The sequence below is a fragment of the Chiloscyllium plagiosum genome, unplaced genomic scaffold (assembly GCF_037043375.1).
Source record: "Chiloscyllium plagiosum isolate Xiang-an unplaced genomic scaffold, Cpla_swu_hap1 HiC_scaffold_16, whole genome shotgun sequence".
NCBI lineage: Eukaryota > Metazoa > Chordata > Chondrichthyes > Orectolobiformes > Hemiscylliidae > Chiloscyllium > Chiloscyllium plagiosum.
In genome coordinates, this window is record NW_028270154.1 from 6642782 (window position 1) to 6655137 (window position 12356).

Here is a 12356-nt window from a genome sequence, read left to right on the forward strand (position 1 = left end):
CACTTGCTCCAAAGTTGGGGTTTATTAGATTTCAGATGTTTGAAACATATCTCTACAAATATGATAGAGAAATATCGTATTAATTTGCCAGACTGCAATGAAGTACATTATTTGTAGTCCGTGGTATTTAAATTTGATTAATTTTCATGATATGGGCCTGAACATCATTTATTACACATTTCTTGTTGGCCTTGAGGTGATAAACCAATATCCTGAAACAGTGTGATGAAGGTGCCCCCCGTGTCATCAAGGAGAGAGTTCCAGTGAAGATGTGACTGATGAACATACAAGTCAAAACGTGTGAGCCTTGAAGGTATTTCCTTGGACAAGAACCCTGACCTTCTGGGCATAACATCTCATGGGTTCGGAGGGTGATAGAGAACAAGCCTTGGTGAGTTACTGCACTGAATTTTGTAAATGGTAAACATACATACCATGCTGTGAGAATGGTGGAAGGTATGAATGCTGAAGGTGGCACATGAAATGCTGGACAGACAAGCTGAATTCACCTGAATGTGGTTGTGTTTCTTCAATGTTGTTGGAGTTGCTTTCCCAGGCATGTCCATCTGGTGTAGGGGAACCCACATGCTGTTGGAAAGGGAGTGCCAGACTTTTAACCTAGTGACGCTGAAGGAATGATGAGATGGTTCCAAGTCAAAGTGATGTGTGACATGAAGGGTATTGTGTTGGTGGTGTTGCTGTGCATCTGCTGCCTTTGATGTTCTAGATAGTGGAGAATATCGGTTGGAATGTGCTATTGAAAGTGACTGCAGTGAATCTTGTAGATGGTGCACACTGTGCATCAGTGGTGAAGGGAGTGAATATCAACCAATAAACATTTAACAATATTTAGCTATTCAGCCATAGGGGCCCTTCCTCCATCTTCTTTTTTTTAGATCAGTGTCAATTTGAATTCCAGATAAATCTGGATTTTGGAACTGCTCAGGTTGTTACAAACTTTAAGCCTGTTGCAATGGTTCAATCCCAACCTCAGGATTGCTTACATGGATTGGCCATGCTAAATTGCCCAAATTGTCCAGGGATGTGCAGGCAAGATGGATTAGCCATGGGAAATGCAGGGTTATAAGGATAAGGTAGGGGAGTGAGTGATGCTCTTTGGAGTGGTATGGACTCAATTGGCTACTGGTACACTGTTGGCATTTTATGATTTGATGATTCTGTCATTCGATGATAACAAGAAAGGACAATCATTGAAAAATATGGGCAATATCATTCCTTCCACTCCATTTGTGCTGATATCCAACTTTGATCAGTATTTCCTACTTCTAGAATGAGCTCTTCAAGTTTCTATCAGAACATAAAGTCGAATACAATCTATTCTAGATTGCAGATTTGATCACTACTGTTTTTCTTTGACAGGATGTGGCCAGTATTTATTGCTCAGAAGACAGCTTGGAGTCAACCATATTGCTGTGGGTCTGGAGTCACATGTAGACCAGACTTACAAATTATAATAGATCTCTTTCCTTAAAAGACATTAGTGATTGCGATTTTTGTGAAGATTTGTAGCTCAGGTTGAAGCCCAGGTTGTACACTTGCTCACTGAGCTGGTAGGTTAGTTCTCAGATGTTTCGTCACCATGCACATCAGTGAGCCTCCAGTGAAGCGCTGGTGTTCTGTCACGCTTTCTATTTGTGTGTCTTGGTCTGTCAGTGGGTGTTATCATGTCCGGTTCTTTTTCTCAGAAGTTGGTAAATGGGGTCAATGTGTTTATTGATGGAGTTCTAGTTTGAATGTCAGGCCTCTAGAATTCCTGTGCATGTCTCTGTTTAGCCTATCCTAGGATGGATGTGTTGTCCCAGTCAAAGTGGTGTCTTTCTTCATCTGTGTGTAAGGATACTAGTGATGCCTGGTTATGTCTTTTGGTGGCTAGTTGGTGCTGGTGTATCAGATGTCTGTCCGATCTAGTGTTTGTTGCAGCCCTTGCAGGGTATTTTGTAAATGACGTTCGATTTACTGGTTGTTGGTATGGGGTCCTTTAGGTTCTTCACAGAAACAGTGAAGCAGAGACTAGAACAAACAGCCCTCCCGACAATCCAACCCAAACTTTGGGTCAGCTATGTGGACGACACCTTTGTTATGAAACAGAGCAAATTAGAGGAAACCTCCAATATCATTAACCTACAATATCACAACCACCTGATGAAGGAGCAGCGCTCCGAAAGCTAATGTGCTTCCAACTAAACCTGTTGGACTATAACCTGGTGTTGTGTGATTTTTAACTTTGTACACCCCAGTCCAACACCGGCATCTCAGTATCATTAACAACATCCTTACTGGCATAAATTTCACCAAACAAGGAAGAGAACAACAACAGACTCCCCTTCCTAGATGTCACAGCGGAACAAACAGTCAATGGAAAACTGCAGACCAGCATCTACAGGAAAGCAACACACACAGACCAGATACTCATCTACAAGAGCAATCATACTCTAGATTAGAATGGTGCTGGAAAAGCACAGCAGTTCAGGCAGCATCCGAGAAGCAGTAAATGCCAACACCCACAAACGGAACTGCATCAGGACATTATTTAAATGGGCACAACACACTGCAGCATCCAGCAACTACAAGCAGCAGAAGAAAAATACCTATACAGCATATTCCAAAACAGTGGGTACCCAATAAACACAGTCCGCTGATTCTTAAACAACAAGCCCAAACAAGAAGACATAACATGCACAGATCTCTAGCCGCACTAACATACATCAAAGACATCTTGGAGATGACTACGAGATTATTCCGACCTCTTGGCATCATGGTAGCCCACAAACCTACCAACACACTGAAACAGCTACTAAAGAATCTAAAGGATCCCATACCAACAACCATCAAATCGAATGTCATTTACAAACTACCCTGCAAGGACTGCAACAAACACTATATCGGACAGACAGGCAGGAAACTAGCCACCAGCACCAACTGGCCACCAAAAGACATGACCAGGCATCACTAGTATCCTGATACACAGATGAGGAAGGACACCGCTTTGATTAACCACACCGAGAGTATTGTGTGCAGTTTCTGGAATCTGTATTATAGGAGGTATGTGACAGTGCTGGGGAGGGGGCACAAAGATATACCAGGATGGTGCCTAGACTGGAGAGTTTCAGGACAGATTGGATTGGCTAGCGTTGTTTTCCCTTGAGTAGAGGAGATTCAGAGGGGTTATGATTGTGGGTGTATGAAATTATGAGAGGTAAAGGTAGGGTAGACAGAAACAAACATTTCCCCTTGGTGGAGGGATTAATGACCGGGGCATGGTTTTAAGGGACAGAAGATTTAGAAGAGATGTGATAAATCTTTTTTACTCAGATGATGGTGGGAACTGGGAACTCACTGTCTCCAAGGGTGGGAGAGGCAGAAACCTTCACATTTAAGAAGTTGGTTAAGCCACACGTTGAGTATTGTGTGCAGTTTTGGTCTCCGACTCTGAGGAAGGACATTCTGCTATTGAGGGAGTACAGTGAAGGTTCACCAGACTGATTCCCGGGATGGCAGGACTGACATATGAGGAAAGATTGGATCGACTAGGCTTGTACTCACAGGAATTTCAAAGAATTAGGGGTGATCTCATGGAAACATAGAGTCCTGATAGAACAGGCCAGGCTACATGCGGGAAAAATGTTTTCGATATTGGAGAAGTCTAGACCTGGGGATCACAATTTAAGAATAAGGAATAAGACATTCAGGACTGAGATGAGGAAGAATTTCTTCACTCAGAGAGTTGTGAACCTGTGGAATTCTCTGCCACAGGAAGCTGTTGGGACCAGTTCATTAGATATATTCAAGAGGGAACTGGGTGTGGCCCTTCCAGTTTAAGGGACCACAGGGGATGGGGAGAAAGCGGGAGTGGGATCCTGAGGTTGCTTGATCAACCACGATCATTTTGAATGGTGGTGCAGGCCTTAAGGGCCAAATGGCCCACTCCTGCTCCTAATTTCTAAGTTTCTATGATCTGAGATTTGGACAGGATATGTAGAGAAAAATGTTTCTGCTGTGAGAAGGATTGAGAAAAAGGAGTCACAGATATAAGGACATTGGCGAAAAAAGCAATGGCAATGCCGGGAGAAAATGTTTCAGGCAGCAAGTAGTTACGATCTCGGATCAGGTGTTGACCAGTCTGCTGAAGGCAGGTTCTCTTGAGGTATTTCAGGGGGAGGTGGATCATAAAGTGTAAAAGGGAGAATGTGCAGGGTTATGGAGAGAAAATGGGAGAACAGCACTGGGTTAGTTTACATGATCTGGAGTGAAGCATCCTGCTTGATTGATGCTATATCCACAAACATCACTCCCTCCATCATCAACACTCAGGAGCAAGAGTGTACTCTTTTTTTCCACAACCAAGGATTACCCCCACCTTGGTTGGCAGAGTCCTCATCCGTGTTTGACCTATTTGCCACACTTTTGCCCTCACCCCTTCCCCTCCCTCTCAGAACAACTATAGGGTTCCCCTCACCCTTGCTTTCCACCTCACTTTTCTCTACACCCAAAGGATCATCCTCTCCCACCTCCAGCTGGATGCTACCACTAAACACATCATCTTCTCCCCTCATTTGTCAGCATTCTCGATTGGCTGAATGGCCTCATTTCTGTTCCTATGTCTTATGGTTTTATGGTCTCCTTCAGGGATCATTCCCTCCTTGGCATTCCTCTGTCACATTTCATCCCCCTCCCCCATGGCTCCTTCTCATACAATCACAGAAATGTGACACTTGCCTTTTTATCTGTTTGATGGTCTCCTTTACATTGGCAAGATCAAATGCAGACTGTTTTGTTCTATTAGTAAGAAGGCCTTGATCTTTCAATTGCTTGCCATCCACCATCTTACTGCCATGCTAACCTTTCTATCCTGGATGACTGCAGTGTTCCAGTGAAACTTAACACAAGCTTAAAGAACAGCACCTTATTTTCTGTTTAGGCACTCCATAGCCTTCAGGACTAAACATTGAATGCAACAACTTCAGACTACGTAGACTGTCCTCCATTTTGATTATACCCCCTTCTCAATCCATCCACTCCCAGTGTCTTATTTGAATGGGCTGACTCTCATTGGACTGAGCTATATTTTATTACTCACACTTACCGTCAATATCAACTTCACATCTATATCACTCCTCTACCAGCACGAGAACTCAGCACATCTTTTGATCCAAGCAGAAGTGGTATTGCAGATGCTGGAGATTAGAGTCAAGATTAGAATGGTGCTGGAAAAGCACAGCAGGTCAGGCAGCATGCGAGGAGCAGGAAAATCAATGTTTCAGGCAAAAGCCCTTCATCAGGATATCTTTTAATCCGGGCACACTCACCTACTTTTCCACACACTTCTCTACCTGCATTGTCAACAGCATAAAACTATCATTTTCTTATCCATTTCAATTCCAAAGAAAAGTCACTCTGAACTCAAAACATTAACTCAGTTTATCTCTCCACAGATTCTGCCAGACCTGCTGAATTTCTGTTTTAATATGGATAATTAAGCAGTTTGGCCACATTATGAACACAGCTTCATTGGACATCCTGGGGTGGTACACAAAATGGAAGCTTCTAGTTTAATGACAGGGGAACCAGACCTCCCCAAATATCAGAGTGAAGAGTGTGGTGCTGGAAAGCACAGCAGGTCAGGCAGCATCCAAGGAGCAAGAGAATTGATGTTTCAGGCATAAACCCTTTGTCAGGAATGAGGTTTGTTGACCGAGGGAGCTGAGAGATAAATGGGAGTGGGTGGGGTTGGGTGGAAGATAGCTGAGAATGTGATAGGTAGATGGTGGTGGGGGAGAAGGTGATAGATCGGAGAGGAGGATGGAGCAGAAGGGTGGGAAAGGTGATGGACAGATCAAGAGGGCAGTGCCAAGTTGGAGGCTTGGCACTGGGATAAGGTGATGGATGGGAATTGAGGAAACTGGTGAAATCCACATGGATCGTGTGTGTTGCAGGGTCCCAAAGTGGAAGATGAAGCATTCTTCCTCCAGGCATCGGGTGGTAAGGGTTTGGCGATTGAGCAAGCCCAGGACCTGCATGTCCTTGATGGAGTGGGAAGAGGAGTTGAAGGGTTCAGTAATGGGGCAGTGGGGTTGGTTGGTGCGGGTGTCCCAAGTTGGCATCCTGTCTCCCTGGTGCAGAGGAGACCACACTGGGAGCAATGGATACAGTAGATGACATTGGTGGAGATACAGGTAAATTTCTTTCGGATGTGGAAGGATCCTTTGTGGCCTTGGATGGAGGTGAGGGGGGAGGTGTGTGCGCATAGGTTTTGCAATTCTGCGGTGGCAGGGGAAGGTGCTGGGAGTGGGGTGCGGGCTGATGGGAGGGGATGTGGATCTGATGAGAGAGTTGCAGAGGGAATGGTCTCTCCAGAACACAGATAGGGGTGGGGAGGGAAATATAGTGGCAGAGCATGATGCGATGTATCCAGAGGTTGGTGGGGTGGAAGGGGAGGACCAAGTGGGTTCTGTGCTTGTTGCGTTGGGAAGGGTGGAGTTCAAGGGCAGAGGTGTGGGAAGTGGAGAAGATGCACAGGAGAGGATCGTCTACCACGTAGGAGGGGAAATTGCAATCTTTGAAGAAGGAGACCATTTGGGATGTCCTAAGGTGGAACTGGTCATCTGGGGAACAATGCAGTGGAGCGGAGCAATTGGGAATCCTCCACCTCTTCCGCCATCTACAAACAGACTCCACCACCGGAGATATATTTCCCTCCCCACCCCTATCCAGAGAGACCATTCCCTCTGCAACTCCGTCATCAGATCCATGGCCCCAGCCATCCAGCACCTTCCCATGCCACCACAGGAAGAGCAAAACCTGCGCCCACACCTCCCCCCTACCCTCTATCCAAGGCCCCAAATGATCCCCTCTTTAAAAGAGTTCAATGATAGTATTTATGTGACATCATGCCATGTGATATAAAACTATCAGCTCCATCTGCAAAAGCTACTGTTACACGGTTTATAATGCATCAGGAAAGGCAGTTAGTCAACCACCTTCTGCCTAGACTATATCAAAGTCCATGATAGCACTGTACGAATTTAATTGTTGTTTTAATGCATCTTCTGGTACTTGTTCTCAGTAGGATCCCCAGTCTCAGAGTTAATGTGATAACTCTGAAGAACACATCAGCCAAGGGTTTGACTTAATGCTTCAGCAAAAGGTCAGCACTTCTGACAGTGCAGCACTCCCTCAGTATGACTCTGACAATGCAGCACTCCCTCTGCACAGCTCTGACAGTGCAGCACTCCCTCTACACACCTCTGACAATGCAGCACTCCCTCTGTACAGCTCTGACAATGCAGCACTCCCTCAGTACCACCCTGACAGTGCTGCACTCCCTCAGTATGGTTGTGACAGTGCAGCACTCCCTTGTATGATTCTGACAGTGCAGCACTCCCTCTGCACAGCTCTGACAATGCAGCAGTCCCTCTGCACAGCTCTGACAATGCAGCACTCTCTCAGTATGACTCTGACAGTGAAGTACTCTCTCAGTACAACTCTGACAGTGCAGCACTCCCTTAGTATGGCTCTAACAGTGAAGTACTCTCTCAGTACAACTCTGACAGTGCAGCACTCCCTTAGTATGGCTCTAACAATGCAGCACTCCCTCAGTACAGCCCTGACAGTGCAGCACTCCCACAGTATGACTCTGACAGTGAAGTACTCTCTCAGTACAGATCTGACAGTGAAGTACTCTCTCAGTACAGCTCTGACAGTGCAGCACTCCCACAGTATGGCTCTGACAATGCAGCACTCCCTCAGTATGGCTCTGACAGAGCAGCATTCTCTCAGTACAGCTCTGACAGTGCAGCACTCCCTCAGTATGGCTCTGACAGTGAAGTACTCTCTCAGTATTGCTCTGACAGTGCAGCACTCCCTAAATATGGCTCTGACAGTGCAGCACTCCCTAAATATGGCTCTGACAGTGCAGCACTCCCTCAGTACAGCTCTGAAAGTGTCAGCCTGGACCGTGGTGTTCGAGCATCTAGATTTGCAATTTGAATCCACGAGGTTCAGATTCAGAGATGAGAGAGCTGCTCACTGAGGCATATCTGAAGCTTTCAGTAATCACATTATTGTCAATAGTTTAATGCTAATGTTGTCCTTTTCAATAGAGCTACATAAATTGCCCTAAACTGTCAGTTACATTGCTCGGCATTCTCAATACAAGCATCTGCTGCCTAATTTTGTGCAATTGGATTGGTATTACACAGTGAGCTGGGCAATGAAAACCCGAATAATTGACAATAACTCTGTGCTTGGATTTAGGTTATTCATTTCAAATTGAGAACTGAGTCTCAAATCTTCAAAACCTGAGGGTCAGGAATCAAATGTATAATTTTCTATAATATCAGAGAAGCTCTCCATGAACCATTTTTAATTAAAATTTCATTGCGGCTGCTTGACTTCACAGGTTATGTGGAGAATTTATTTTGTCCAGCAGTTCAGTGTTTCTGCCTTCCTGCAAATCTATGCTGCACATATATATGTTATACCTTTACCTCATTTTAAAGTCAAACAAAAAAAGGTTGTAATGGATTTCAAGATGCCAGAGGGGTATGATGTCTTGCTGTGATGTGACCTCCCTTGTTTTTCAGAGACGTTGTTGGAAATCTGCCCCAAGATGGTAGGCACCATCAATATCGCAGGAACAGAAACAAACCATTGCAGATTCTCAGCAGGTACACCAGGGTCGGTGCTGAGAGACGGAGAGTTAATGGCTCAGGTCAGTGACCTTTGTACAGAGTTGAAATCTGGACCATTAAGTTGTTTCCCTCTCCACAGATGCTTCCAACCATTCTGAGAATTTTCAAGCTTTTATTTCTGATTTCCAACGCCAGAATATTTTGTTGTTGCATCAATAGAGCAGGGGCCTGAAGCTGCTGGGCACCTTGCTGAGCTCTATGAGGAGCTGATAGGCAATGCATGATCTTTCCTGAATACTGTTAGATCCATGGATCTGAAGCTCACAGTTCTACCAGGCATGAGAGTTCCAGTCTCCTTACATTGTTATCCAGGCTCATCCCGACTTATTACAGTCAGGTCGTCCAGAAGCAGTTCAGTCTGTTAATCAATACCTACACAGCGCAATTACCTTGTGCTTTAATTGAAATCTATATCTTCCCTATGAAAGGTTGATAATTCTCTCTGATTTAAACCGTTAATATGCAGGGTTTCTGTACACTGACGACTAGTCATTAAAACATAGGTACATTTGATGCGGTTTTTAAATCTCTTTTAAAGTGTTGAGTTCAGAATGCAAATGTATTTCTCAAGTATGTAGCACTTCACCTCAGAGAGTGAAACTTTGCACAGCTCTGCAAACTAGTCAGGATCGCACAGTCACCTTTATTAAGGTGCTCCAAATGACATATTCTGGGAAGTAACTTATTGCTACGCAGCCATTATCGGCACTTGGAAGATGTAGAAATATCACAAAATACTTGGCAGGTCATGCTGCATCTGTGGAGAGGCAGAGAGAGGAAACAGAGTTAATGTTTCAGATCAAGGACTTTTCTTCATTACTCAGTGCAAATTAAAAAGTAGGATTCCTAAGGGTAAGCATAGGGACACCTTCTCTGAATTTACACATTCTTCTGACTTGAATATTTCTTGTGTTCCTTTGTCAGTACGAGATCAAAATCAGGATTGGAGATTGTAGTGATTGGAACCAGGTGGATCTTGTGTACCACACTCCAGCTCCAGACAAAGATGAACGAAAGAGCTGGACTCAAGCAGGGGTGGGACTGACAGCCCTTGACACCATTTGGACAATTGTAGCATTAAGGAACATGAATAAAATTGACACCTACTGCCACAGCTGATGTGGCTCAGCAGTTAAAGTGTCAGGAGCACTTCAATTATATCCCTAAGCACTCGTTTCAACTTCAATGGGGCATTTAACCTTCTTCTTAGTTATAGCTCTCTCCCTTTAAGATTGTGGACTTATGTTAGCAAGAGACTTTAACATCAACTCTAGGCTTACACTCCATTGCTGACCTGAGAGAATGTGACAGTGTTGAAAGGTACAATCTTTCAGATAATACGAGCATTTGAAGCCCTTTCTGTCCTCTCTGGTAGATGTAAAAGATCTAATTGCACTATTTAAACTGAGGGACTCTTCTTGTAATTAAACCAGAAAGTGCTGGAAATACTGGTCAGGTCAAACTGCATCTGTGGAAAGAGAGGAAACAGAGTTAACATTTCAGTTCAAGATCCTTTCTTTACAACTCTTTGGATCCTAGCCAACACTGACCCGTCTACTAATATCACGAAAACAAATTATCTGCCTCATTATAATTTTTACAGTGCATAGGATCTTGCTGTACAAATTAATTTGTGTGTTTCATATCTTTTGGAATGTCTTAGCTCATTTGGCAGAGTGATGCCAGTGGTATGTGTTCAATTCCCACACTAACTGAGGTCATGACGGACTCTCCTCCTCCTCAACCCCTCCCCTCAGCTGAGGTGTGCTGATCCTCAGGTTAAACCGCCACCAGCTCTCCCTCTCTAGTGACAGAGCAGGACTGCAGCAACATCACCTTCCTAGTATAATAATGACACTTCAAAAAGTGCTTTGTTGGACAACCCAAAGCACTTTACAAGTAAATGGTGCTCTACAAATGCAGGAGTTTTAAACATGTAATATTAATTGCAGGCTGTATATTGTGCAAAGGTTGGTGATCCTGTTTCATGTAACAGCCAAATTGCCCTTATTGGCAATGACCTCAGGTCACAGAAACACACGGTCAGGCATCTGGATTTGAAGCTCCCTTGACAATGTGTTTGAATGTGGGGGGTGGCATATTAAACTACATGAGCGGCTACCTTCCACCTCTCCATCACCCACTCCAGCTCACGAGTAGACCATTAGTGAGCAAATTGCTTCATCTCAACACTGCTGGCTTAGATCCATGCCAAACAGCCAGCTAACACACATTAGGTGTATTAACTGACCTAGAGGAATGCCATCCCGACCAGATCAAGGAAGCTCAAAACCATCCAGGTCAAGGCAGCCATCAATTGGTTCCACAACCAGCACATTGAACATTTGCCCCCCTCCATGGCTGGCACACAGTGGAAGAAGACTCACTGCAGTAAATCAGCAAAGATTCTCCGATGTCATCTTCCAAACCCACAGGTCCTTGAAGGACAAGATGCAGAGGGGCAAATGTACAGGGACACCATCATCTGTCAGTTCCTCTCCAAGATACACACCATCCTGATTTACAACTGTACCACCATTCCTTCAATGTCACTGAGTCAAGGGGAAGTCAGATGGCTCTGTAGGCTGAGAAGCTGCTTCATAATGCAGAGTGATGCCAACTATGTGGGTTAAATTCCTTGACCAGTTGAGGTCACTATGAAGGTCTTACCTTGATGACCTCACCTGAGGTGTGGTAACCCTCAGGTTAAATTCAATACTAAAATTCCGAAATGTTGATTCAGGCACATCAAGGGAAGTCAATATTAGAGAAACCGATCAGATATCCAAGACTGCAAATGCAGTCTGAGGTAACTGGGTGATAATTTTATTTGTGCTGTTGACACTGCACCATTCAGATAGTGCATAATGTTGTTGACCAGACCAAACACACTCAAACTATATTAAGAAGATAGCCTAGAACTTAACTTTCTCTTATTTTATAGCAAGTGCCAGGCATTGTATTGTGGATGCAATTTGGTCGGTCAAACTACCAGTCATGAAGCAAAACACACTTCATTCACACACTTTAGTTAAAGCACAACAAAAGAAAGAAGAAATTGGAATAACTTTATTGGAAAACTTAATAAAATAATAGATTATTTAAACACTAAAGAGTAACTGTTCCAATATAGTAATAGCCTTGGCAAAGACTAATTCAGTAACACAGATTGTCTCACTGGCAATTCTCGAGGCCAGGAGGAAAAATATCAAACGAAATCTCTGAGAGAAAGAGAGAGAGTAGCAGGGAAAGACGTACTGCAGGTTTCAAACCCAGCTTCAAGATCCCAGCTACACTGAAACTAAAACTAAAACTCCTGGTGCTGTGGGAGCTTAACCCCACCCATTCATGTAGCTTCTATTATTCCAACTTTAAAAATAAACCCAAGGCCTCACAAGTTGTTTATTTCATTGGATTCAAGCTGACAGCTCATCACCTCTGTCTTAAAAGCTCTGCTCAACAAAAAACACAGGATATAATACACATTTTAGAGCAATATTATTGTCACAATAGTGAGTGGACGATCTTGCTTTATTTAGCACATTTTATAACTGCCAAGCATCTGAAAATGCTTTCTAGCGAAATACTTTTGACATCTCGTCGCTGTTGAAATAATGGCCATTGAGGGTACAAGAAGAGGAATCC

At 44.0% G+C, this 12356-nt stretch overlaps 1 long non-coding RNA gene across 1 annotated transcript; it reads left to right on the forward strand.

Annotated features, from left to right (window-relative positions):
* The first annotated feature begins 203 nt into the window (after nucleotides 1-203).
* Nucleotides 204-9767, forward strand: LOC148147457 (uncharacterized). Its single transcript, XR_015759630.1, has 3 exons — nucleotides 204-391; nucleotides 8604-8731; nucleotides 9636-9767. It is a non-coding gene; the product is annotated as an uncharacterized LOC148147457 (long non-coding RNA).
* Nucleotides 9768-12356: the final 2589 nt, after the last annotated feature.